The sequence below is a fragment of the Lepus europaeus genome, chromosome 5 (assembly GCF_033115175.1).
Source record: "Lepus europaeus isolate LE1 chromosome 5, mLepTim1.pri, whole genome shotgun sequence".
Taxonomy (NCBI): domain Eukaryota; kingdom Metazoa; phylum Chordata; class Mammalia; order Lagomorpha; family Leporidae; genus Lepus; species Lepus europaeus.
In genome coordinates, this window is record NC_084831.1 from 149,664,208 (window position 1) to 149,691,966 (window position 27,759).

The 27,759-nt window shown below is 45.0% G+C and overlaps 1 protein-coding gene across 1 annotated transcript in view; it reads right to left on the bottom strand.

Moving 5' to 3' along the window:
• Positions 1-27,759, bottom strand: part of PTPRN2 (protein tyrosine phosphatase receptor type N2) — an 800,540-nt gene that overhangs the window by 771,407 nt on the left and 1,374 nt on the right. The gene's annotated exons all lie outside the window — the stretch shown is intronic.

Below are 27,759 nucleotides of genomic sequence, written 5' to 3' on the forward strand. Positions count from 1 at the left end.
GGTAGTGTGGTGTAGCAGGTTAAGCCACTACCTGCAGTGCTGGCATCACTATGAGAGTGCCAGTTCAAGTCCCGGCTGCTTTACTTTCTATCCAGATCCAGCTATGTGCCTGGGAAGGATAGCCCAAGTGCTTGTCCCCTGTCACCCACGTGGGAGACCCAGATGCCTCAATCTGGCCAGCCCTGGCTGTTGAAGCCTTTTTGGGTTTCAAACCAGTGAAGGGCAAATTGTTATCATTCTCTCTCTCTCTCTCCTCCTCCTCCTCCTCTTCCTCCTCCTCCTCTCTGTCACTCTGCCTTCAAAATAAATAAAGAAATCTTGTTTCAACAAAAGAATCTGTGAGAACTTTCAAACAGCTATCAAAGAAGTACATTTCATAATGATCAAAGGATAGACCAGTCAATAGATATATAAATACATACACACCTAATAACAGAGCTTCACAACTCACAAGGCAGAACTATCAAAATGCAAAGGAGAAATAGACAATTATTCGGGATTTCAAGACCCCACTTTTAAATAATGAATAAAACCACTGGAAGAGGATCAACAAGGATACGGAAGGCTTGGCCATTATAAAGCAACCAGACCTACAATACATCTATGGAACACTTCACACAGCAAAGCATAAAGTGTGTTCTTCTCAAGTGGCCGTGAAACATTCACCAAGCAAGACCACATATTAAATGTAAAAAGCTCAACAAATGTCAAAGGATTGAAGTCATTCAGAGAACACTCTCTGCCTGCAATGTAATGAAATTAAGTCCATAACATGGAAATATGGGGACTTCACAAGTATGAGGAGACTAAGAGCACCTACATAACTGAGTGCAAGAAGAAATTAATAGATAAAATTAGGAAACACCTTGAGATGGATGAAAACAAAACATAGCACATTGTATAGGATGTGATGAAAAGATTGCTTTGATGGACGCTTATAGCTATAAATACCCACACATAAAAAAAGAAATCATGGGGCCGGTGCTGTGACTCAGCTGGTTAATGACCTGGCCTGAAGCAGCAGCATCTATATGGGCGCCAGTTCAAGTCCCGCCTGCTTCACTTCCGATCCAGCTCTCTGCTATGGCCTGGGAAAGCAGTGAACGATGGCCCAAGTCCTTGGGTCCCTGCACCTGTGTGGGAGACCCAGAAGAAGCTCCTGGCTCCTGGCTTTGGATCGGTGCAGCTCTGGCCGTTGTGGCCAATTGGAGAATGAGCTATCGAATGGAAGACTCTGACTCTCTCTCTCTCTCTCTCTCTCTCTCTCTCTCGGTGCAGCTCTGGTCGTTGTGGCCAATTGGAGAGTGAGCTATCGAATGGAAGACTCTGACTCTCTCTCTCTCTCTCTCTCTCTCTCTCTCTCTCTCTCTGCCTCTCCTCTCTCTGTGTAACTCTGACTTTCAAATGAATAAATAAATCTTAAAAAAAGAAATCATCTCAAGTTGCAACCTAAACTTCCACCTTCATAAGTTTATAAAAAGAACAGCAAAGAAACATAAAGCAAGAAGACTGGAAATAGCAAAGATTATATCATAACGCCAACATAGAACATTCTACCCAGGGAATCTCTTGTTCAAAATGAAGGTGAAATAAAGACCTTCCAAGACAGGCAAAAACTGTGTCACTACATGCCAGCCTTATTTACAGATTCAATATAGTTCCAATCAAAACACCAAGGACATTCTTCACAGATCTAGGAAAACAAAATCATAAAATTCATACAGAAACACAAAAGACCCTGTATAGCCAAAGCAATCATAAACAATAAAAACAAAGCTGACGGCACCACAATAGCAGATTTCAAGACATACAACAGAGCTGTTACAATCAAAACAGACTGGTACAGGCACAAAAATAGACATGTAGACCAACGGAATGGAATGGAAACCCCAGAAATTAACCTGTGCCTCAACAACCAGTCTTCAACGCCTGCAGTGTTGGCATCCCATATGAGTGCCAGTTTGTGTCCCAGCTGCTCCTCTTCCTATCTATCTCTCTGCTATGGCTTGGGAAAGCAGTGGAAGATGGCAAGTGTTTGGGCCCCTACACTTGCACCAGAGACCCAGAAGAAGCTACGAGCTCCTGGCTTTGGATCGTCCCGGCTCCAGCCATTGCAGCCATTTGAGGAGTAAACCAATAGATGGAAGATCTTTCTCTCTGTCTCTCTCTCTCTGTCTATAAGTCTCCCTCCTTTTTATCTTTTTTAAAAAATTACAAGAATTATACAGAAATACTATGAAAAAAAGTATGGCAAATAACTGGATAAATGAAAGAAATGGAAAAATTCCTATAAAGACCCAAACTACTAAAACTGTCTTAAGAAGAAATAAAAATTCTGAATACACTAAAACAAGTTAAGATATTGAATGAGTTATTTAAAACCTTCCCCCAAAGTAAACCCCAGGACCAGATAACTTCCATTATCAATTACTTCACTTCAAACATTTAATGAAGAATTCACATAAGTCTTTTACATATTTTTCTAGAAACAGAAGCAGAAGTAACATTTCCTAATTAATTTGAAGAATTTTGTATTTCCACAATACCAAACCAAGGATCACAGAAGAAAAGAAACATACTTTGTGAATATGGACACAACAATTCTCAATGAAATCCTAGGATGATAAATGCAGCAACATTTAAAAAGGAGTATTACAGCGATCCATGGAGCACGTTAAAACTTATCTCAGGAATACAGGTAAGTTCAACATAGAAACACTAACGAACGTTAACTCACTATGTCCACAGAAGATGGGGTGTTACAGACTGCGTGCTTTCTCCCCAGATTCCTACACTGCAGGTGAAGGTTGGTTCCAGCAGCGGGGATCCACCTAGAATGTCTGCATATCACACCAGAGAGCCTGGGTTTGAGTCCCGGCTCTGCCTTTGATGCCAGCTTCCAGGTAATGCCCAGCCTGAACGGCATTAGGCAATGGCTCAAGTACTTGGGTCCCTGCCGCCCACATGGGAGACCTTGAATCCAATTCTCAGCTCCTGGCTACAGCCTGGCCCATCCTCAGCTTTTGCAGGCATTTGGGGAGTGGAGGAGCAGAAGTCGTGGGTGGAGGGGCGGAGAACCTTGTTCACTTTCTCTCTCTCTCTCTCTGCCTCTCAAATTGTTTAAATTCATATATTAAAATCTGAACCCCTAGAGTAAACCAGCAGATGGAAGATCTCTCTGCCTCTAACTCTGTCTTTTGAATAAATAAATATTTAAAAATATATAGAAGAATTAAAAAAACTGAACCCTTAAAGTGATGGCATCAGGCTGAGGGGCACTTAAGACGTGAACATGTCACAAGGGTGAAACTCCTGCTTCAGACCTCAGGAAGTGTTTGTGCACCTTAAAATGGGAAGTGGGTACCGGTGCAATGGGTTTTGAGAGACCACCTGGAAAAGGTCTATTTTGCTATGAACGCACCGCACCTCTAGAGGCAATTCTTCTAGGCATCAGAAAAAGTAAGAGGTGAGGCCAGCGCCACAGCTCAATAGACTAATCCTCCGCCTTGCGGCGCCAGCACACCAGGTTCTAGTCCTGGTCAGGGCACCGGATTCTGTCCCGGTTGCTCCTCTTCCAGTCCAGCTCTCTGCTGTGGCCCGGGAGTGCAGTGGAGGATGGCCCAAGTGCTTGGGCCCTGCACCCACATGGGAGACCAGGAGAAGCACCTGGCTCCTGGCTTCGGATCAGCGTGGTGCGCCAGCCTCAGCGCGCCGGCCACAGCGGCCATTGGAGGGTGAACCAACGGTAAAGGAAGACCTTTCTCTCTGTCTCTCTTTCTCTCTCTCACTGTCCACTCTGCCTGTCAAAAATAAAAAAAAATAATAATAAATTTTTTAAAAAAGTAAGAGGTGAGAGAAAGCTTCTGTCTCAGCAAATACCTGTGCCACCCTGGTGGGAAGGCAGCAGGAATGCATTCTGACAAAGCCTGAGGCAGAAGTGAGGAACCTGCCACCGGACAATGAGAAAGCGGCAAAGAACTTGGCTGAATTGTGCTCATGGCATAGTCTTCTGTGTCGGGTAGAGCTTGTGAGTGATAAAATATGATATTTAGCTGAAGAGATTTCTAAGCGAAGTATCAAATGATCAGCTTGGTCCCTTCCAACTGCTTATAGTAAAATACAAGAGAGAAATGATTCGAAGTTGAAATGAAGCAAAAAGCAACCAGAACATAAAGATTTGAAAAAATATCAGTCAATCCATATTATTTAAAAAGAGAGAGAGAAAAAGCATGTTTGGGAAAACAACTCAAGGCCAATAAATCATTTGCATAAGGAGATTAAAATGGACCAGCCATATCAACCAAAGCTAGGTAATATAGGGCACTTCTAAAAGTTTATGGAAAAATTGAATTGAGAGAAATTTATTTTGGTGCAAAGAGTCTTGATATCTATGCACAGGTTTTAATATTTACTTATTTATTTGAGAGGCAGAATTAGAGAGAGGGGGGAGGGAGAGAGAGGGGGAGAGAGAGAGAGAGAGAGAGAGAGAGAGAGAGAGAAAGAGAAAGAGAAAGAGAAAGAGAAAGAGAAAGAGAAAGAGAAAGAGAAAGAGAAAGAGAAAGAGAAAGAGAAAGAGAAAGAGAAAGTGGTCTTCCATCTACTGGTTCACTCCCCAAATGGCTGCAACAGCCGGAGCTGGGCTGATCCAAAGCCAGGAGCCCTGAGCTTCTTCCGGGTCTCCCACATGCGTGCAGGGGAACAAGGACTTGGGCCATCTTCTACTGCTTTCCCAGGGCATAGCAGAAAGCTGGTTCAGAAGTGGAGCAGTCAGGATTCGAACCGGTGCCCATATGGGATGCCAGCACTGCAGGCAGTGGCTTTACCCTCTACGCCACAGCACTGGCCCCTGTGTTTGAGTTTTAAGGCTTATTGTTTGTCCTGTTAAGTTTGCATTTACTCTGAAACCCGTTAACCCTCTCATCTGTCTTATTTCTCTCTTGGAGTAGAACTGTCCACCATGGCTTGTCCCATCACGGTAATTTGGAAACACATAATGTGCGTGGTGTCACAGGTTGGCAGCTGGAGTGCAAGGTGCCTCAGGATGAGTCACATCTTGGGTCTCACCCCTATCTGATTCAAATGAGATCTGGATGAAACCTTAGACTTCAGACTTTAAGGCTGATGCTGGAATACAGTAAGACTGTTGGAGCTATTTGGGTTGAAGAAATAGTTTGTGTATAAGAAAAACATGAATTTTGGAGAGTTAGAGGCCGCATGCTACAGAGCCTTTGTGCTCTCCCAAAATTCCTATGTTGAACTCCTAACCCCCCGTACGATGGGATCTGAAGGTGGGTGTTGCTGTGGATTCATTTCTGGGAGGAGGAGCGTGGTGGGGGCAAGAGGTGCAGAGTCACCACACGGACCCCGGGAGTCGAATGAAAGCAGGCCAGAGGCGAGCAGCCTGCAGACTCGTTTATTTCAGTTGCTACAGCAGCTTATATAGCCAAGGCAGCCAATCCGGTCAAGGGAGGGGGTCTATGCCCTAACCAATCACACCCTGTTGCCAGGCGGTTTCTGAAGCCATCCAATCACAGCCTGTTGCCAGGCAGACTCCACTGTCCTGTAGTTTCTGAATCCATCCAATCACAGCCTGTTGCCAGGCAGTTTCTGTTGCCAGCGGCCATCTTGGCATGGCGTTAGCATTCCACCACAGGTGGGCCTTTGGGTGTGATTAGGTCATGAGGGCAGAATCCTCATAGACAGTGCCCCTTATACAAGAGACCCAGAGAGCAGTCTTGCTCCCTTTTGCTATGGAAAGACATGACTGTGAGGGAGGTGTTGATTAACCAGAAAACAGGCACTCAGGAGACACTGTGGCTGCCAGGGTCTTGGTGTTAGACTTGCATCCTCCACAGCGACGAGAAAGACTTGTTCAAGTGTAGCAGCCTGAAACAGGCTCACATTGGGGGAGCAGACACCTGACCATCCCAATACATGCAGACAAAACCTGACCCCCACCACAGTAAGAACACTGAACAAGCTAGGAACAGGGGAAATCCACCTCAACCTGGTGAAAGTCGTCTGTGGAAAAAAAAAAAAAAGTTATCATCATAGTTAATGAAGACTGAAAACTTTCCCCTAACATCAGGATCGAGACCAGAAGAGTGGACAACTCTTCCTCCTCCTATTTTGTATTGTACTAGAGGGCCTCACCAGGGAAATTAGGCAAGAAAGCTAGATAAAAGGCATCCAGAATGAGAAGGAAAAAGCAGAACTATATCCATTCACCATATACATCATCTTGTATCTAGACAATCTTAAGGAATACACATGCACACACACACACACAAAATGAGCACAGGGGCTGGCACTGTGGCATAGAGGGCAAAGCCACCGACTGTAGTGCCAGCATCCCATATGGGTGCCAGTTCAAGTCCCGGCTGTTCTACCTCCGAACCAGCTTTCTGCTGTGGTCTTTGAAAGCAGTAGAAGATGGCCCAAGTCCTTGGGCTCCTGCACCCACGTGGGAGACCTGGAGGAAGCTCCTGGCTCCTGGCTTCGGATCCGCCCAGCTCCAGCCATTGTGGCCATCTGGGGAGTGAGCCAGTGGATAGAGGACCTCTCTCTCTCCTCTCTCTCTCCTCTCTCTCTCTCTCTCTCTTTTTCTCTCTCTTTCTCACTCTCTCTGCCCCAGCCTCTCTGTAACTCTGCCTTTCAAATAAATATTTTTTAAAAAAAATTAGCACAAAGAATTTAACAAGAACTCCTGAGCTATCTGAAAATTAAATTACAGAAAAAATTTTCTTTGCCAAAACACCAAAAATAATAACATTATTTAGGTATAAATTTAACAAAATTCAAGCAAAGCTAGTACACAGAAAAGCTGAAAGGTTAACAGAAAACCCAAATAAAAGGAAAGATATCAGTGTCTCGGATTGCAAGATTTAACATTATTAAAATGGTATTACTTTCAAAATCTGATTTACAGATTTAATACAGTCCTCATCAAAATCTCAGCTGGGTGTTACACAGAAATTAATGAGCTTATCCTAAAATGCATATAGAAAGGCAAGTCATCTGGAATAGCCAAGATGATCTCTAAAAAGCAGAAAAGGGACCAGCAATGTGGCACAGCGGGTCAGGCCTCCTGCCAGCATCCCATAACAGAGTGGGTGTCGGAGTGCTGGTTCCAGTCCCATCTAATCCATTTCCTATTCAGCTTCCTGCTGATGTGCCTGGGAAAGCAGCAGAAAATGGACCAGGTGCTTGGGCCCCTGCACCCCTGTGAGAGACTAGCAGAGACTTCCAGTATCCTGGCCTTAGCCTGGCCCAGATCTGGTTGCTGCAGCAATTTGGGGAGTGAACCATCAGATGTAAGATCTCACTACTGTCTCTCCCTCTCTGTCACTCTGCCTTTCAAAATAAATAAATATTTTGCCAGGGATGGTGAACCTTGTTTTTTTTTTTTTAACCAAGGGCCATGTGGTTATTTATAACATCATCCCTGGGGCTGTACAAAATTATCAATTTAAAAATTAGCCTGCTGTAGATTTATTGAATTTCAAGTCTCCCCTGCAGCTGCCTTGGCAGGGGTCAGCCCAAATGATTCATGGGTCTTATACGGACCAGGGGCCAGAGATTCCCCACCCTGTAACAATTCATTAAAGAAGAAGAACACAAAGAATGAGGACTCACGTGTTCCCACTGCAAACTTCCTGTGTGCAGTGAGGGCATTGGCCATACACAGATAAGTGAGAAAGATCTGAGAGTCCAGATGTACACTCATGCGTCTAGGTAAACATTTTTTTTTTGGACAGGCAGAGTTAGACAGTGAAAGAGAGAGACAGAGAGAAAGGTCTTCCTTCTGTTGGTTCACCCCCCTCATGGCCACTATGGCCGGCACACTGCGCCGATCCGAAGCCAGGAGCCAGGTGCTTCTCCTGGTCTCCCATGCGGGTGCAGGGCCCAAGGACCTGAGCCATCCTCCACTGCCCTCCCAGGCCACAGCAGAGAGCTGGACTGGAAGAGGAGCAACCGGGACAGAACCAGCACCCCAGTCGGAACTAGAACCCAGGGTGCCAGCGCCACAGGCAGAGGATTAGCCAAGTGAGCCATGGCACCAGCCAGTAAACTGGTTTTTGATAAGAATAACCAGACCATTCAATGAGTAAAGAATGATCTTTTTTTTATAGAAAGCGTTTATTTAATAAATATAAATTTCATAAGAATAACTTTTGGATTATAGTGGTTCTTCCCCCCATAACCACCCTCCCACCCCCAAACCATCCCACCTCCTACTCCTTCTCCCATGCCATTCTTCATTAATATTCATTTTTAATTATCTTTATATACAGATCAACTCTAAATAAAGATTTCAACAGACCTCACCCACACAGACACACAGAGTATAAAGTACTGTTTGAATACTAGTTTTACCATTAATTCACATAGTACAACACATTAAGGACAGAGGTCCTACATGGGGAGTAAGTGCCCAGTGACTCCTGTTGTTGATTTAACAATTGACACTATTATTTATGGCGTCAGTGATCACCCTAGGCTCTTGTCATGAGCTGCTAAGGCTATGGAAGCCTCTTGAGTTCACAAACTCTGACCTTATTTAGACGAGGTCATAGTCAAAGTGGAAGTTCTCTCCTCCCTTCAGAGAAAGGTACCTCCTTCTTTGATGGCCCCTTCTTTCCACTGGGGTCTCACAGAGATCTTTCATTTGGGTCATTTTTTGCCACAGTGTCTTGGCTTTCCATGCTTTGAAATGCTCTCATGGGCTTTTTAGCCTTAAGGGCTGATTCTGAGGCCAGAGTGCTGTTTAGGGCATTTGTCAAAAGAATGATCTTTTAACAAGTGTTTCTGGAACAGCTGGCTAGCTCTGTCTACATGGAAAAGGATAAAAAGTTGAGCCACTACCTCAAACCATATAAAAATTAACTCAATTTTGATCAAGGACCTACGTAATCAGAGTTAAAGTCAGTTTAAGTCTGATCACTCATGTTGGGGTGAGCATCCTCCAGCTCCCCTGCTATGCAAGGATTTACTGCATGGATTTTTTTTTTTTTACAAAGATTCCCCTCCCTCAGAACACTGCACTCACTCTGGTTAAAATCAAGCAGGTAATCCTCATCACCTAGGAGTCACTGCTATGTGTTACACAGGCCTTAACACCCTCACAGCTCTGCGTTCAGAAACAACATCCCCAGTGGCAGCGAGGGGCTAACAAAGCTGTGTTTGCAGGCTGCAGGGCTAGGAGCAGAGGGCAGCCCTGCTGGCTCCCAGGCTTCCTCCTCCATCATCACATGCAACATCACAGAAAGCAATATCCTCGGCCATCCATAGCACCACTTACCAACACCTTAGGGTGCCAGAAGCTAACACTGGTGATTCAGGAAGTGGAGTGTGCTTGATAAAAGCTCCTCGCCCAGAAACACCTTGGGATGTAGAGAAATTGGACACAGCTACCTACCTACAGGTTAGGTAGGTAGACAGTTTGAATAGGCCAGTGGTCTGTAGCCTCTCTGTCCCCATCAGGGCCCTCTGCAGGGACGGCTCCACCCGCACCCACTCTTTCTTTATCTGGAGAGAGGCTGAATCCTGCAAAGGCAGCTGTCAGCTGTGTGACTGTGCTACAAAGCCTCATGCAGCCATCAGACCCGGAGGGAACTGTTCTCCTTCCTCCTACCCTATACCACGAGTCTGCCCCGAGTGTGGGGTGCTGGGTCTCAGCTGGACCTCAGTAAGGAGCAACACCTGCTATTTTCAAGGGTAGAGGGCAGGTGCTGAAACAAGAGAAGTGGGGATCAACCTCAGGCAGAAAGAACAGTCAGGGAGGAAGGCAGAGCTAGGCTCCCTGGCCTGTGCCGGGCAGTGCCACACAGAACACGCATGGACACACACAGCAGCAGCCAGCTCCATGGCCGACGGCCAACACGAGCCGTGACCACCACCACGGCCTTTGCTTTGAGGTGCCGGGTGCCAGACTTTGAGAGATTCCTTTTCATTCTCTTTTAAGCAATTATGACACTGTATTAGGTTTTTTTTTTTTTTTTCTTATTTTGCTTTTTGCTTTTGACATATAGCTCAATACGTCAGGAGATCCTTGCCAGAAAATAAATCCATAGTTGTTTTCATGACAGCAAATTGCATGCCAACAAGTGCCATTTAAATGCTGAATTTTAATGGCCTGTCAGGAGAAGTGAAATGTATTTTTTAAAAGTGTAATATGTGCGAGAACAGCGTGTCTGCCCATGAACTGACGCTGCTGGTAGCAGACAAGAACGGTGAAAACAAAGCGAATGTGTACTGTCCCTGCGTGTACACATTGACGTCGCAGAAGAAAAGCTGCACAAGGAAGTCCCATGTACCCTGTGTTCCTCCTGTGGACATTCCCAGAGGCAGGGTGAGCCTCTCCACCATGGAGGCCAACACCACTCTCCACGAAGTGGCTTTTGTAAAGACAAGAGGAGGAGACAGAAACCTGCTCTGCCACACGCAGCTCCTCAGGTGGAATGACCTCAAGGGTTCTGAACACCGTCCCTCTCCAAACATCCCCCCAGCAGGCTAACCACGTTGGCTATTACAGCTTCTTCCCTCAAGACGTAGAATCCCCCACTACCCCAGGACGCCAGCCTCAGCGGAGGCCGCCATCATCAAAGCCAGAAACCCGAAAGATCCAGAGAAAAAAGTTAAGTAGACAGTAGAAATTGAGCGAATTCTTTTTTTTTTAAGATTTGTTTATTTATTTGAAAGGCAGAATTACAGAGAGGCAGAGAAAGAGAGAGAGAGATAGCAATATCTTCCATCTGATGGGTCTCTCCCCAACTGGACCTGCGCTAATCCAAAGCCAGGAGCCAGGAGCTTCTTCCGGGTCTCCCACATAGGTGCAAGGGGCCCAGCACTTAGGCCATCTTCTACTGCTTCCCCAGGCCATAGCAGAGAGCTGGTCGGAAGTGGAGCAGCTGGGACTTGAACTGTGCCCATATAGGATGCCAGCACTGCAGGTGGCGGCTTTAACCCACTGAGCCATAGCGCTGGCCCTGGGAATTCTCTAAAAAGTTGCAATGATACAGCACTGTTGGAAAGAACTGTGCTAGACTGAGGGGTCACAAAGTGGTGCAGGTGTGAGTGAGCACACATGTGTGTACATGTCTGTTCACATGTTTGCATGCATGTGTTGCTGTATGTGAATGTGTGCCTGCATGTCCTTGTGTGTGCAAGCGTGTGGCTATGTGTGCTTGTACCATGTGAATGTGGGTGCATGTATTAGTGTGTGTATAGGTTCAGATGTGTGCTTGTGTGCACACTTACTGTGAACACATGAGTGCATGTACTTAGGGGTGTGTGTGCGCAGGTGTATACAGTGAGCACAAGTGCACACCTGTATTGTATGTACCTACAAGTATGTGTTGGCGGAGGTGGGAGTGAGGACAAAGGACCTAAAGGGGCCAGCGTTGTGATATAGGAGGTGAAGCCGCTGCCAACCACACCAGAATCCCAAACAGGTGCCAGTTGAAGTGCCAGCTGCTCCGCTTCCAATTCATCTCCCTGCTGATGTGCCTGAGGCCACTTGGGCCCCTGCACCACATGGGAGACCAGAAGAAGCTCCTGGCTCCTGGCTTCGGCCTGGCCCAGCCCTGGCAGTTGCAGCCACCTGGGGAGAGAACCAGCCAATGGAAGCTAGCTAGCTAGCTAGTTCTCTCTCTCTCTCTCTCTCTCTCTGTGTGTGTGTGTGTGTGTGCGCGTGTGTGTGTGTCCTCCTCTCTCTCTCTTTGTAACTATGCCTTTCAAATAAAAAATAAATAAATCTTTTTTAAAAAATATAAGGACCTAAAAATGGAGGCCATTCTAAGATTAACATCTGCTAAAGCATTCCAGAATCTAAACCACACCCAAATTATTCACCTTCTAAATTCACACCACTGCAGTGATCCAGACCTTCCATTCCTACACACAACCGCCCCTCCTACCGGCCTCCTCCATCACCCACACAGGCAACACTCAGGCATCTTCCAGCTGCGAGCATCCCTGGCTCCAGGTGCAGGAGCAGGGCTGAGACACACCCATGATCCACAGTGACCACACGGGTCTCCTGTGCTCACTGAAAATGCAGACCAAGGGTCCCCAGGCAAACTCATGTTCAGAGCCCAACTGGGAAGAGACCCGTGGTTCTGCCATTTCCTCAAGTTTGTAACCCAGGAAACAGAGCCCACTGGTGACTGGAGGCAGCCCCAGAAGACGGAGCTCACAGCATACATGTCCTACTTGCTATGATGCACACGCGTGGACACTCGGCCAAAGCCTACGCAGGCGGGAGATTTGGAGTGGGCCTGGCCTCCCGCTTTGTTTTCCAGAGTAAGTGCCACCAACGTGGAGCAGTGAACTCTCAGGCTTGAGTTGAATGTCAAGAGGATACAATGTCTCTGGGCAGGTGCTGAGCGAAGTCATAAAGAGGCTGCCCTGGCCACTCCCTGCCTCAGCCTGTGCAGGCTCAGGCCACCTCCATGGTGCTCTGGCTCAGAGCTCGGGATGAATGGGGTCAAGCCAAAACCATGAATAGCCTGGAAGAAAGGTTGGGTCCAGGAAGACTTCATTGTGGAACGATTTCAAAAAATTAAAATGATAATGTTATTTTTGTCAAGAGAAAACGGAGTATTCACCCCACTTCTCTCCCCTTCTCAGCTCCTTTGGGAAAAAGAAGTGAGACAGGAATAAAAGGACAGTGAGGTGGACAGGGCTCCAACTCCCTCCACAAAGAACACACTGGACCTACTGCCAGTCTTCACACTCCCCAGCTGAACAACGATTCTGCCCACGGAGCCCAACCCTAAATTGTGTCAGCAGCACAGGCCTGCTCCTCAGAACTGGAGGTTTGCACCAGGGAGGAGTGTTGAAGTTCACTTCCAGCCTAAGCCGCGAGAATGTGTGCAAATTTAACACCAGACCATGAGAGGGGCCTGAGAGAGCGCAGACCATGTTCTCTCTAAGTTCATGATCAATGTTAAGTTGACATCATTTTATTTTATTTTTTTTGACAGGCAGAGTTAGACAGTGAGAGAGAGAGAGACAGAGAGAAAGGTCTTCCTTCCGTTGATTCACCCCCAAATGGCCGCTACGGCCGGCACACTGTGCCAATCCAAAGCCAGGAGCCAGGTGCTTCCTCCTGGTCTCCCATGCGGGTGCAGGGCCCAAGCATTCGGACCATCCTCCACTGCCTTCCCGGGCCACATCAGAGAGCTGGACTGGAAGAGGAGCAACCGGGACAGAATCTGGTGCCCCGACCAGGACTAGAACCCGGGATGCTGGCGCCACAGGCGGAGGATTAGCCTAGTGAGCCGCAGCGCCGGCCAAGTTGCTATCATTTTTAAACAGCTTGTTATAACCAAGAGATACTTTTTGCAGGCCTCATGGTAACCACAATAATAAATATCATAAGCACACTCAAAATAAAGAAACACACACTGTTAGACAAAATCACCACTAAGACTGACAGGGGGGAGAAAGAAAGAAAGTACAATGAAACCAGAAAACAAGTAACAAAATGGTAGAAATAAGATCTCACCCATCAAGTCTTACCTCAAATATAAATAGATTAAATTCTCAACTGAAAGACATAGAGTAGAGTGGATTGGGGAAAAAAAGAAGGCCCAACTATATGCTCCTTATGATAAATTCACTTCATCTCGAAGGACATGCATAGACTTAATGTAGAGAAATGGAAAAAGATATTCCATGTAAACAGAATCCAAAACAAAGTAAGAATAATCAAACTTATATCAGGTAAATCAATTCACATAGTAGTTAGAAGAGACAGGAAAAGTCACTGTATACTGACAAAGGACCAATTCAACAGGAAATAACAACTGTAAATACATATGTATACAATGTCAAGGTATCTAAATATATTAAGTTAATACTGATAGATATAAAAAGAGAGATATGTTCTAATAAAACAATAGCAGGAGACTTTAACACACCGCTTTCAGCAATGAACAGATTATCCAGAAAGAAAACCAACAAAGAAACTGTAGGATTAAGCTACAGCCTAAACACAATGGCCCTAACAAGGCCAGAACGTTTCACCTAGAGCTGCAGGATATACATTCTTCTCAGAAGTGCATAGAACAAGCTTGTGTCCTTGCTCAGCAACCAGCCGAGTGGAGACGCCTGACTCTGATGGGGAGAACAGACGGGGCTGGGTGCTCGTGACTGTGGGAGGCTTGTGTGCTAGGACTGTAGAAATCACTGAGGGTGTATGGGAGGACCCATGGTGTGGCTGGGACTTTGGACAGTCACTGTGGGAGACTCCATACACTCAGGGCTTCCTGGTTCCTGGTGAGAGACATTGCTGGGGAATCTTAGCTTACAATGAGGACTGCACAAATCCTTTGTGTGGTCCTTGGGGTAGAGTGGACGAATATTATACCTACTGTGGCTAGCGCTCAGGTACTGGTCTCCAATGAGGACAGGAACTCAGCTGAGCAGAATAAACCTCCCTTCTGATTAAGAGAGAGAGAGAGAGAGAGAGAGAGAGAGAGAGAGAGATTTACCACACCAACCTGGGTGTGTTACCTTAGACATGCCCTTCACCCTGGAGAACTGAACAGAGCTCACTGACCACACCTAATACATGCCTCTATATATTCACTGAAAGCAGACACTCCACTTACCTACAGAGTCATAGTACAAAGATAAAAGCCACCACAGGGGGAAAAAAAAAAAAACACCAACAAAAAAGAAGAAACCAAGAAGTATCTCCACAAATGCCAAATAACAAATACCAATTCTAGAAACAAGAATACGGAAGACAACATGATGCCCCCAATAGAACACAACACATCAATACTAGATTGTGAAGATGATGAGATTGAAGAAATGTCAGAAATAGAATTAAAAAATTGATCATAAGGTTACATAGAAGTAACCAGAAGCAAATGCACAAACTACTGAAATTCATACAGGACATGAAAGAAAATTTCTCCCACGAGATTGAGATCTTAAAGAGAAATCAAAATGAAATGAAGAATTCAAAAGAACATATACAAAATGCAGTGGAAAGCCTTAACAACAGAATCGGTGAAGCAGAAGAAAGAATATCCAATTTAAAGTGATCATATAAATAGGATCAAGTGTCTGGTAATAATAATAGATAGAATTAAAAAGGAGAGAATGTTCCAACATGGGAAACAGTCCACACAGCAGAAGAATCCTCAAAGAAGGATGTACTTTTCTCTGAATGGAGGCGAGAACTTCTACTTTGCTTATGGCCCTGTCCAAACACTGACGGAGTTTGTGGATTCAAAAGGCTTCCATAGCCTAGGCAGCTCATGTCAAGAGCCTCAGGTGATCACTGACATCATATGTAAGAGTGTTTATTGTTAAATTAACAACAGGAGTCACTGTGCACTAACTTCTCATAAGGCATCTGTCCTCAATGAGTTATATTATGAGAATTAACACTAAAACTTGTTCTCATTTTTTTGTTGTGTGCATATGTGTGCAAATTGTTAAAATCTTTACTTAGTGTAGAGTTGGTCGTACAAAGTTAATTGAAAATGAAGCTTAATAGAGGAAGGGACTGGGGAGGGGAGAGGGAAGAGGAGAAGGGGTGAGAGTATGGGTGGGAAGGTGGGTATGGTGGGAAGAATAACTATATTCGAAGGGCCAGTGCCATGGCTCACTGGTTAATTCTCCACCTGTGGTGCCGACAACCCATAAAGGTGCTGGGTTCTAGTCCCAGTTTCTCCTCTTCCAGTCCAGCTCTCTGCTCTGGCCCAGGAGGGCAGTGGAGGATGGCCCAAGTGCTTGGGCTCCTTTACCTGCATGGGAGACCGGGAAGAAGCACCTGGCTCCTGGCTTTGGATCAGTGCAGTGCCTGTGGTGGCCATTTGGAGAGTGAACCAATGGAAGGAAGATCTTTCTCTCTGTCTCTCTCTTTCACTGTCTATAACTCTACCTGTCAAATAAATTTTTTAAAAAAAGAATAGCTATATTCCTAAAGTTGTACTTATGAAACTTGTATTCCTTAAAAAATTAATTTAAAAAATAAATAAAGCCATAATAAAAGAAGTGTATAGAACATAAACATTCTCCAAGATACATCATATGGTGGCCACAAAACAAGTCTCAATACATTTTTAAAAATGAAGTCATACCTTCTCTGACTACAATGCAAATAACTAGCAATCAATAAGAACAAAAATTTAAAAATTATAAATACACAAAAATTAAATAGCATATTCTTGAAAAACCACTGGATCAAAGAAGAGACTAAAAAGGAAGCTTGAAGTTTTCTTAAAATAAATGAAAATGGAGACACAAAAGACCAAAACATATGGAACACAGCAAAGACAGCACTAAAAGGGAAGTCTATAGCAATCGATAACTACAGCAACAACAAAAATCAGAAAGACATCAAATAAACAGCCTACCATTAAACCTCAAGGAACTAGAAGAAGAAGAAAAAAAATCAACTCAAAATTAGTAAATAAAAGACAACCATGGCAGAAAAAAACTAGAGACCAAAATGCATAAAATATCAATGAGATGAATCATTGGGGTTTTTTTATACATAATCATTAACTAGGCTAACCAAGAAAAAAGCAGAGAAGATACAAGTGAATAACGTCACAGGTGAAAAAGAAGACATTACAACTTATATCACAGAGTACAATGGATCATTAGGGACTATTATAAGCAAAAGAAATAATTAGTGTAGTGAAGAGACAACCTATAGAATGGGAGAAAAAATTTACAAACCATTCCTCTGACAAAAGATTAATACCCAGAGTATATAAGTAACTCAAACAACTCAATAGCAACTCATAAACATCATCATCTCAAATTAAACATCAGCAGATGACCTAAATAAACACTTCTCTAATGAAGAATGGAAAGGGCCAATAGGTATATTTAAAAATGTTCAATGTCATTAGCCATCAGGGAAATGCAAATGAAATCCACAAATATGATACCACCTCACCCTAGTTAGAATGGCTATTATCAGACAGAAAACAAGTAACATATTCTAGTTAGGATGCAGAAAGAGGAACTTTAATACACTGTTGGAGGGAATTTAGATTCGTATAGCTATTGAGGAAAACTGTATGGCAATCCCTTAAAAACTTAAAACTGACCTGCCCTATGACCCAGCAAGCTCCCTACTAGGCATGTATCTAAACAAAATGAAGTCATTATGTTGAAAAATCATCTGTTCTGCTTTTTTACTATAACACTATTCACAGTAGGCAACATATGGAGTCACTCTAGATGTCCATCAGTGGAAGAATGCATAAAGAAAATGTTATGTAATAGGACATTATTCAACCATAAAGGAGAATGACAATCTGTCATTTGTGACAATATGGGTGAAACTGGAGGATATTATGTTAAGTGAAATAAGTCAGGCAGAGAAAAACAAATACGTTGTTTTCTTACTTATATATGGAAGTTAAAATGTTGCTCTAAGGAAGAACAGTGTTACCAGAGGCCGGAAAGCTGTGGGGGAAGAAGGATGGACAGACAGTGGTTAACAGGCCCAGGGGTGCAGGAGAAGTTACTCCATATTAACATCTATATCTACACCTGCATGTTTATCCACATCATTTAAATCTCTATCTGTCCTCATCTATCTACCTATCTACATATCACCTCTTTGTCTTTCAGACACATCTCTTTACCTAGTTCCTCTTAATACATTTTAGTGTTTTAAGCCAAATTTAAAAAAACAAAAAGTACAATTGATCCAAAGTAGCAATTCGTAAGCCTATGTGTCTTAGGGTTCCCCCAAGAGACAGAATCAATAATATGGTTAGAGGGAGAGGGAGAGGAAAAGGGAAAGGAAGAGAGATGGCGATAGAAAGGACTTAGGGAAACTGACTCACAAAATTATACAGACCATTTTGGCCATGGTAGGCCATCTGCAAGCTGGAGACCCTGGGATGCCAGCAGCAAGACTCATTCCAAGTCAGAACCAAAGAAGTCCACGGGACAGCTCTCAGCCTGAGGTGGAAGAATGAGGATCTGGGAACACTGGTGCAAATCCAAAGGCCAGAGATCCCAGAGTTCTGATGTCCAAGGGAGGAGAAGTTTGTCTCAGCTCCGAGAAAGAAAATTCACTTTCCTTTGCTTTTTTGATCCATCTAAGCCTCCCGCCGATCGGATGATCCCTGCCTACATTGGAGGACAGATCTCCCCCATTCAGACCACCACCTCACATGCTGATCCCTTCACAGACACACTCAGAGATAACACTTTACCAGCTTTCCAAATATCCATTAATGCAGCTGATACCCAAAAGTAATCAACACACCACATTCTGAGGTTGAGTTAGAATGCACTTGTAGTCATTTTGAACCGTAAGATGCGGAGCCAGTACCAGTACCAAGGCACCCATCCATTGCCTGCATGTCGTTCAATTTTATTTAGCTTTCAGTTGCATGTAATTATTTTTTTTTTGACAGGCAGAGTGGATAGTGAGAGAGTAATTATAAAGTATACTCGGTCTCCTATTTTTTTTTATTAAGAGGGGAGAGGAAGCAGATGGAAATGAAGTTCCATCTGCTTGAGAGACCCCAGGACTATCAAAAGTGTGACCTACGTGGTCCCCACATGACTGACCCATACCTGCTTGCTCACCACCCCCCTCCACCCACCCAAAAATCACAGTCCAGAAATAACAAGCCTTGGCAGTCCTCTGCAGCTTCCCCTACGTCTGAGTGGAGCCTGTGGCATAGTTAAGACCTGGGGAAGTGACATATGAAAAACTCTGTGCATCAGTCAACAGGGGTTTTTTTCCCCCTCTGTGTCTTATTTTACTGAAAAAACACCCAGGTTCTGACTCCTAAGCCCGTGGTGCCAAAACAATGATAATGACAGAGTCTGGTGTCTGTCGCAAGCTGTAGCCTTGATATGACATGCTGCCAGAGAGTGCTAAATGCCTATGGGTGTGAGAGATTTGAACACCCCATTTCAAACCCACACCAAGGTTTCATGGCATAGACGCCTATCAAGGGAGGCAATATGTTACACTGTATTACCATCATCATCATCATCGCTGTCATTTTAAGGCAAGAACTAGAGAACATGCTTGTCTCTTGGAAAACAGTTGTTTTTCTGGCATTGACTTTCTACACAGCACCCACCAACTCAGAAAAAACTTTGCAGTGTCCCCACGAAAACTAATAGGCATATAATCCTGTGAGTATAAAGTCAATGGAAAATAGATCTTGGTAAAAAGTAAGAATGGGAACAGGAGAGGGAGTGTGGAAAGGGGTGGGAAGGTGGGTATGGTTGGAAAAATCACTATGTGCCTAAAGCTGTACTTATGAAATACATGAAGTTTGTATTCCTTAAATAAAAGGTTTCTGAAGTGAAAAAAATATATAAAACTGGAAAAAAGAAAATGAATAGGCACAAATGATCTACATATTAGCTATCAGTAAGTAGAAATGGATTATCAAAATTAATATTGAATATCTGGGAAATACATTTAAAATTTTTTTAACGTTTTCAATACATTTTACCTTCATGACAACACTATTTTAATATCTCCATTCACCATATGGAAAAATAGAGCCTCAGAGCTTAGGAACTTCCCTCTCTATCCATATCCACCCTTGCAAGAGAGTCTGGAAGTTGCCTACAAAACACAACATACTCTTACCATGTTCCAGCCATTAGATTCCTTTTCATTTACTCAAATGAATTGAAAATGTATGTCTGCAAAAACCTGAGCACTTGCAACACCTTGATTCATAGTTGCTACAACTCGCAAGCAAACAAGTTCCCTTTCAAATGGAGACTGTGGTGCCTAGAGACATTGGAATATTATCCAGGGATAAAAAGAAACAAGGAAAAGACATGGAGGAAACTTAAATGTGTATTGTCAAGTGAAAGAAATCAGGACTGGTGTTGTAGCACTGTGAGTTAATCTTCCACCTGAGATGCTGGCATCCCATAAGCGTGCTGGTTCGAGTCCCAGTTGCTCCATTTCACTGCTAATGCACCGGAGATAGCAGCATAAGGTGGCCCAAGTGCTTGATTGGGCCCCTGCCACCCACATGGGAGACCCCAATGGAGTTCCTGGCTCCTGGATTCAGCCTGGCCCCGTTCTTGCCAGAGTAAACCAGAAGATGGGAGACAACCTCCCCCTCCATCCTGCCTTTCAAATAAATAAGTGTCTTTAAAAAGTCAACTCTGGGGGCCGGTGCCGCGGCGCAGTGGGTTGATCCTCCACCTGCAGCGCCAGCATCCCATATGGGTGCCGGTTCGAGTACCAGCAGCTCCACTTCCGATCCAGCTCTCTGCTATGGCCTGGGGAAGCAGTAGAAGATGGCCCAAGTCGTTGGGTCCCTGCACCCACATGGGAGACCCACAAGAAGCTCCTGGCTCCTGGCTTAGGATTGGCAAAGCTCTGGCCATTGCGGCCAGTTGGGGAGTGAACCAGCAGATAGAAGACTCTCTCTCTGCCTCCCTCTTTCCCTCCCTCCCCTCTGCCTCTCTATAACTCTGCCTTTCAAATAAATAAATCTTTTTTAAAAAGTCAATCTGAAAAGGATATGGGATGAATGATTCCAACTATATGACATCCTGGGAAAGGCAAAACTATGGAGACACTAAAAAGTTTAGCGACTGCTAGGGGCTGGGGAGAATGAACATACAATAGTAACAGATACAAGTCCCTGGAACATTTCTTCAAACCCACAGAACGTGCAAAGCCAAGAGTGAGCCCTAATGTGAACTGCAGACTTTAGTTACTAATGGATGCATTTTGGCTCACCCACTGCAAAATCCCCCACACCAGCACAGGTGTGAATAAAAGGGGGAACTGTTGGGATGAGGAGCACATGTCAGCTCTCTACCTGCTGCTCAACTTCTTACAAATCTAAAATTGTTCTAAAAATAAAATCTATTAAGTAAAAAAACCACTTGTTCCATTTTTAACAACTTCATGAAGTTGTTAATTGAACATCAATTGAGTAAGTGACTGAATTTCAGTGCAAACTGAACTCCATCTTTTGTTACAGCTATGGCATTGATTAAAAAGGAATGAGATCCTGAAAACTGGTATGGGGATATATGGGCAGACCCTGATGATGGTGGGGACACAACCTTAAATTTCACCAAGCACTTGGTGCCAATAGAAGTGTTCCTCTCTCTTGCTGAGAGAGTTAAGCCTCACCTGGCCTAAAAAGCATGTAAAGCCCCAATCTCACAGTGGTCACCTTCCAGGGCTGTGCTGAGCCTCCCCAGGACCCACTCCCACCATCTCTCACCTGGACCTGGACCAATTCCCAGTAGACCCTTAGGGCAGAATACAAAATGCAGCCCAGAAGGGAATGCAATGCACATCAAAAGAACCACATGATTGTATCTACTGATGTCAACAGAAACATGGAGAAAGGACCTTACAGATGAGAAATCAAAGTGGAATGGACAGAAATTCAAGCAGGCCCATGTTTCAGATTGAGGGGCCAGAAGTGGCTCTACAGTTTCCGTGGCTGGTTGGCACACCTGTAGAAGCAAAGGAGGTCCATGTGAAATGAAGTTGCAATGTTCTAACTCCCTTGCCGTGCACAGAGGCAAGTGTCCAAAGGCTTAGGGAGCGTGGCATGCTCCCCTGGACTTATCACGGAAGGCCCAGAGGACACATCATTCCCCCTGACTACAAGAAATACATTCACAGAGGTGTCCAGACATGCTGAAGAACTCCTCAGTGATGTTTCTCTGTAGGTCAGAAATTTCAGTAGAAACTGCTAACATCAACCCAAGATTCCCACGTGCAGTGGGACAGTGAGATCTCATGGTGGCCCATGGTCACCACAAAGCAATGGTCTGAAGAGCTTGACTCATAGAGATCTTTGGCATTGCGTCATTGACTGGGGTGTTCCCAGGACTGAAACAGATGAGCAGCCTTCAAACACCATACAGATCAGTATAAGCACCATGGTTCTGGGTCTACTGAACAGAAGCCTGACCTAAACCATCCCAATAAGGGGTCACAGCCTCTCAATAAATCCCCAGACTTGAACCACCAGAGCTCCTTGATTGAAAGGGGAGCAGGATCCTTTGAAAAAGGACCCTTGGACAGAGTTCAGAAATGTGCACTGTTATTCTTTCTCCCAGACTCTTACCAAGATGGTTGAGGGAATCACTGGGCACTGGCTCTGAATGGACACTGATTCTGAGAAACCCAAAAAGTCACTACGGTTTGAGTCAGAGTAGGCATATATGGATTTCCCATAATCAATGGTGTTTTAGCTCAGGTCTGACTCACAGGGGCCCCAGGGGATCCCCAAATCCATGTTGTGATTATTTCCCATGCTCCATGTATATAATTAGAATAGACATACTCAGTAATTAGCAAAATCCCCACACTGGCTCCTTGACCTGTGGAGTAAGGGCTTTTATCGTGGGAAAAGTCCACAGGAAGCCACCAGGACTATCTCTACGAACTAGAATCATGAACTGGAAGCAACACTGCACTCTAAGAGGACTTGCAGGATACAGAGCTGGCAATTTCCACCACCACACCCCCACTTCACTCACCTATGTGACCCAAGCGAAAAATAAATGGAGCTTGGAGAATGAGAGGATTATCATAAACTCAACCAGGTGGTAACTCCAATTACAGCTGCTGTACCAGATGTAGTTTCTCTGCTGGATCAAATTAACACGTCCTCTGGTCTCTATGACGCAGTTATTAATTTGATGAATGTTTTTCCCCTATATCTGTACTGCAGAGCTTCAGAAGTAGTTTGATTTCACCTCGAAAAGCCAGCAGTATGCTCTCACTGCCCTGTAACAGGTGCTGTCTACCTTCCAGCGTTGCGTCATCATGTGGTCTTGGGGTCTTAGCTACTTTTCTTTCCACAGGACATCATTGCTGCCCATCCCATTGGTGACACTATGTGGACTGGACCTGGTGAACAGGAAGTAGAACTAATCCACACACATTTTAAAGACCCTTGCACGCCAAAGGATGGCAGTGGAAGACAGAGCTGCTGTTTGGAGCTTTTGGAAGACCTTTGTTGATGACAATCACAGCACACACTCTTAGCGTTTGGAAACAATACAAGATGTCCTCTGTGATAACTATGCTCCAGTTAAAAAACTGAGTTTTCCTGCTCCTAAGCCTCAATTAAGGCTGAATGCTTGGGGCCAGCGCTGTGGTGCGGCAGGTTAAAGCCCCGGCCTGCAGCGCTGGCTCAGGTCCCGGCTGCTCCACTTCCAATCCAGCTCCTTGCTAATGTGCCTGGGAAAGCAGTAGAAGATGGTCCAAGTGCTTGGGGCCCTGTACCCACATGGGAGACCTGGAAGAAGCTCCTGGCTCCTGGCTTCAGATCGGCACAGCTCTGGCCTTTCTGGCCATTTGGGACGTGAACCAGTGGATGGAAGACCTCTCTCTCTTTATCTCTGTAACTCTTTCAAATAAATAATTTTTTAATAAAAGACTGAATGTCTGCTTATGAGCCACCTAACTTACCACAGGTCCTGACTTTCTTATGAACTAGTCGCCGAAGGATCCATCAAGCCAGAACACTGGGCATGCTCCCCACACTCCATCTGCAGATGGAAGTGCTGGATCAGGAACCCAGTTCAAGCAGGCTCTGCAGGCACAGAGAGCTTGAAGCAGGATGTGGCCAAGGTGCCTTGGTCCGTGCAACTATAAATGACCTTCTGTCTCTCTCAGCCTGCAGACTGGCTTCAGGGGGAGGTGCCGATGGATCTTGAACTCAGATGACTCAGGCTAGGTTGATAGATGGTTCTAGATAATATGTAGGTTCCACCAAAAGTGGATAGCTGGCTGTACTAAATGCAGTCCCATCTGGGACATCCCTGCAGGGCAATGGTGAAAGAGAATCCTGCCAGCATGCAGAACTTCAATCAGTGTGCCTGGTTGTGCATTGTGTTTGGAAGGAGAGACAGCCAGACATACAAACTATATACTGATTTATAGACTGTGGCTAATTGTTAGGCTGGATAGCCAGACACTTGGAAGGAACACAATTGGAAAACTGGTGACAAGGAGAAGAGGTATATATGAGGGTACTTGAAAAAGTCTGTGAAAAATGGAAATAAAAGTTCACTTTGGGGCCAAAAAAAAAATAAAATCTATGAAGATGAGGGGGCTTTAAAAATGTTCATAGAAAATGTGCATCCATCGTGCATGGATTTCAAATGTTTTATACCAAACTTATCTTTTAATTTCACTTTCTCAGAAACTTTCTGAAGTCCCCGGGTATTGGTGGGGTTGTGGTCCTCATCCCTTTCAGAGACCCTGGTCTCATGATGCAGTGGGAAGATGTGGCTGGGAGATACTCCGGTCTTGCTGCTGATGTTAGCAGAAGGTCGTTGGTCTATGATGATAATTGTTTTTTTCCACAGAGGCCTTTTTATCAGGTTGAGGTCATTTCTCTCTATTCCTAGCTTGTTCAGTGTTTTTATGGTGATGGGGTGTCAGATTTTGTCAAATGTTTTTTTCTCTATCTCTTAAAATAGTCATAGGTGGTTTTTTTTTTTTTTTTTTCCTGTTTTAGTCCAATTCAAGCTGCTACAGCAACTGTCCCATAGACTTGTGGCTTGAACAACAAGTATCTCCCACAGTTCCGGAGGCTCGAAGTCTAACATCAAGGCCCTGGCAGCTACAGTGTCCAACCAGTGCCTGATCCTGGCTCATAGACAACTCTCTTCCAGCTGTGTCTTTACAAAACAAGAAAGAGCAAGGCTGCTCTCTGGGTCTCTTATAAAAGGGCACTAATTCCATCTATGAGGATTCTGCCCTCATGACCAAATCACACCCCTATTATATTGAGGGTTAGGGTTTCAACATAGGAATCTGGGGGTAACACAAAGAATCCATAGCATTCTGCCTCTGACCCCACAAAATGTGTCTTTCTTACCCAGAAAACATTTCTTCAGTCCCAGTGGCTTCATTTGTTCCAGCATCAGTTTTGAAGTCTCAAATCTAAGATTTCATCTAAATCTCATTTAAACCAGATACGGGTGGAGATCCAAGATAAGATCCATTCTGAGATACTTTGCACTCCAGCTGTGAATCTGTGACACCAAGCTAGTTATGTGTTTTCCAAATTACAATGTTGGAAGAAGCCCAGGGGTCCCACTGCAAACGAGAAAGAAAATCCAAAACCTAGCAGAGCAAACCACGTTCAACCTCAAGGCTCCAACACAGTCCTCTTTGCTTGAGGTTCCACCTTCCTGGCTCACTAGGAAGGGGGTGCAGCTCCCACAGCACAGCAGGTCAGCCCCTCAGTCTCTCCCTGCTTGGGCCTCACCCCTGCAAACCGCTCTCTCCCACAGCCCTGCAGCTGCTGAGCTGGGGTCTCCTGCCTATAGCTCTATGGACTGGGGTTGTGGCCCTACACCTTCTATCGTTCTCGGAAACCTCATCCTTTTAATTCCTCGGTAAGCAGCCACGACCCAGGGCCTGGGTACTCTGGGCCTAAAATAAAAATAGCACCCTGATGATCTCTGAATTGCTTTGCACTACTGAGGGGGATCTTCAAAAAGTTCATGGAAAATGCATATTATGAAAAACTAAGCTTAGACATCAAAATTCCTTTGCAATAAAATAAGCTTATTTTTAAATTCCATTTTCATAAACTTTTTTTTAAAAAAAATAAACTTTTGATTTTTATTTTTTATGAATGTTGCCTATTTTTATTTGAAAGGCAGAGAAAGAGAGAGAGGAAGGTAACTCCCATCTACTATTTCATTTCCCTAAATGTCAGGGTCTCAATCCAGGTCTCCCATGTGGATGGCAGGGACCTAACTACTTGTGCCATCACCACTGCTTCCAGGCTGTGTGTTAGGAAACCCAGGCTCTCCAATATGGGATGCAGGCGTCCCAAGCAGCATAGCATTGCTGTGCCAAACACCTGCTTTCTCCATGAACTTTTTTTTTTTTTTGGACAGGCAGAGTGCACAGTGAGAGAGAGAGACAGAGAGAAAGGTCTTCCTTTGCCATTGGTTCACCCTCCAATGGCTGCTGTGGCCAGCACACTGCGCTGATCCGAAGGCAGGAGCCAGGTGCTTCTCCTGGTCTCCCATGGGGTGCAGGGCCCAAGGACTTGGGCCATCCTCCACTGCCTTCCCAGGCCACAGCAGAGAGCTGGCCTGGAAGAGGGGCAACCGGGACAGAATCCGGCGCCCCGACCAGGACTAGAACCCGATGTGCCGGCGCCACAGATGGAGGATTAGCTTACTGAGCCGCGGCGCTGGCTCCATGAACTTTTTAAAGAACCCTTGTATGAAATGAATTTCTCTAAATGGGTACAGTGTATAAAGAAATGTGTGTTCCACGTGAATGCTCACCAAAGGTTGACTTCAGCACAGGAAAATTTTGATATTCAAGTGAATGAGATGTCCCCGTCTGTGGATACCGGTCAGCCTCTCTCCCTAGCCAGCCATGTCGTCGCCCACTGGGCTCATGAACAAGTGGCCATGGTAGCAGGGATGCAGGTTATGCATGGGCTGAGCAACTCAGATTTCCACTCTCCAAGGCTGACTGGATACGTGCCTGATCTGCACGCAGCAGAGACCAGCCCTGAAGCTGTGATATTGCATAATTTCTGGGAGTGACCAGGTAGCTATCTCATGGCAGGTTGATGACACTGGATCACTCCCAGAATGGAAGGGGTAGCGTTCTGTTCCTACTGGAATAGACATCCTGGATATAGACTTGCCTTTGCTGTGTGCTACGTTCCTTCCAAAATTACCACCCGTGGACTTACGGAGTAACTTATCCACTGTCATGGAATTCCACACAACATTGCTTCTGATCAAGGAACTCACTTCACAACAAATGGAAGTGTCACAATGGGTTCATGCTCAGGCTCACGGAATTCATGGTCCCCACCCAGGGCTTGACAGATGGTGGAAGGACCAGCTAGGTGATAACGCCCTGCAGGGCTGGGGCAAGGTTATCCGGAAAGCTGTATATGTGCTCTCAAGTTCCTGTAGGTCATATGTTTCTCCCACAACCAGGGTGCACAGGTCCAAGAATCAAGGGGTAAAAGCAGAAGTGGCACCATGAATAGCCCTAGTGACCCACTGGCAAGATTTCTACTTCCTGTCCCCAAGAATGCATGCTCTGCCAGTCTGGAGGTCTCAGCTCCAAAGAGAGAATAAGGGAATAAGCAATGGTTCCACTGAACAGGAAGTTGCGACGGCAGCTCAGCCAGTTTGGGTTCCTCGTGCCTGAGTCCACAGGCAAAGACGGGGTTATGCTCCTTACAGGACTGACCCTGACTGTTGGGAGATCCAGTTGCCATGACACCATGGGGGCAAGAAGAAGCATATCAGAGATGCCGGGCGCCTCTTGCTACCCCCACACAAGACAGCAAAAGGCCCCAAACACTCGGGCACAAAGCTTTCCATCCGCCACTGGGCAAGGAACCGTGAGGAAGAGGATGGCTTCCTAAGGGGAGAGGCAACGTGGAACAAGCGACAGAAGAAGGCAGACAGAGACTCCAACGATGAACACATCCAGAAACAGGCCTGGAATAGATATGAGCATTTCTTCCTTATTCTACATAAACATGTTCTGTCCTATACTATGAAATACTTTCTTCACTTCCCTCACCTCCTTACCATCTAAAATGTGTGAGTATCTTTGCATGACTGTGTTAATATCATTGTGACACTTACATAGTTAACTTTCTATCTCATGATTTAAGATATGGGACGTCAGAAAAAGGGAGGATAATCAGATAAGGAGAAACACCACCCAAAGATACAGAAGAGATTCTGTTTTCTTTTCCAGGGATGGGGCTGATCTTCAACACTAAG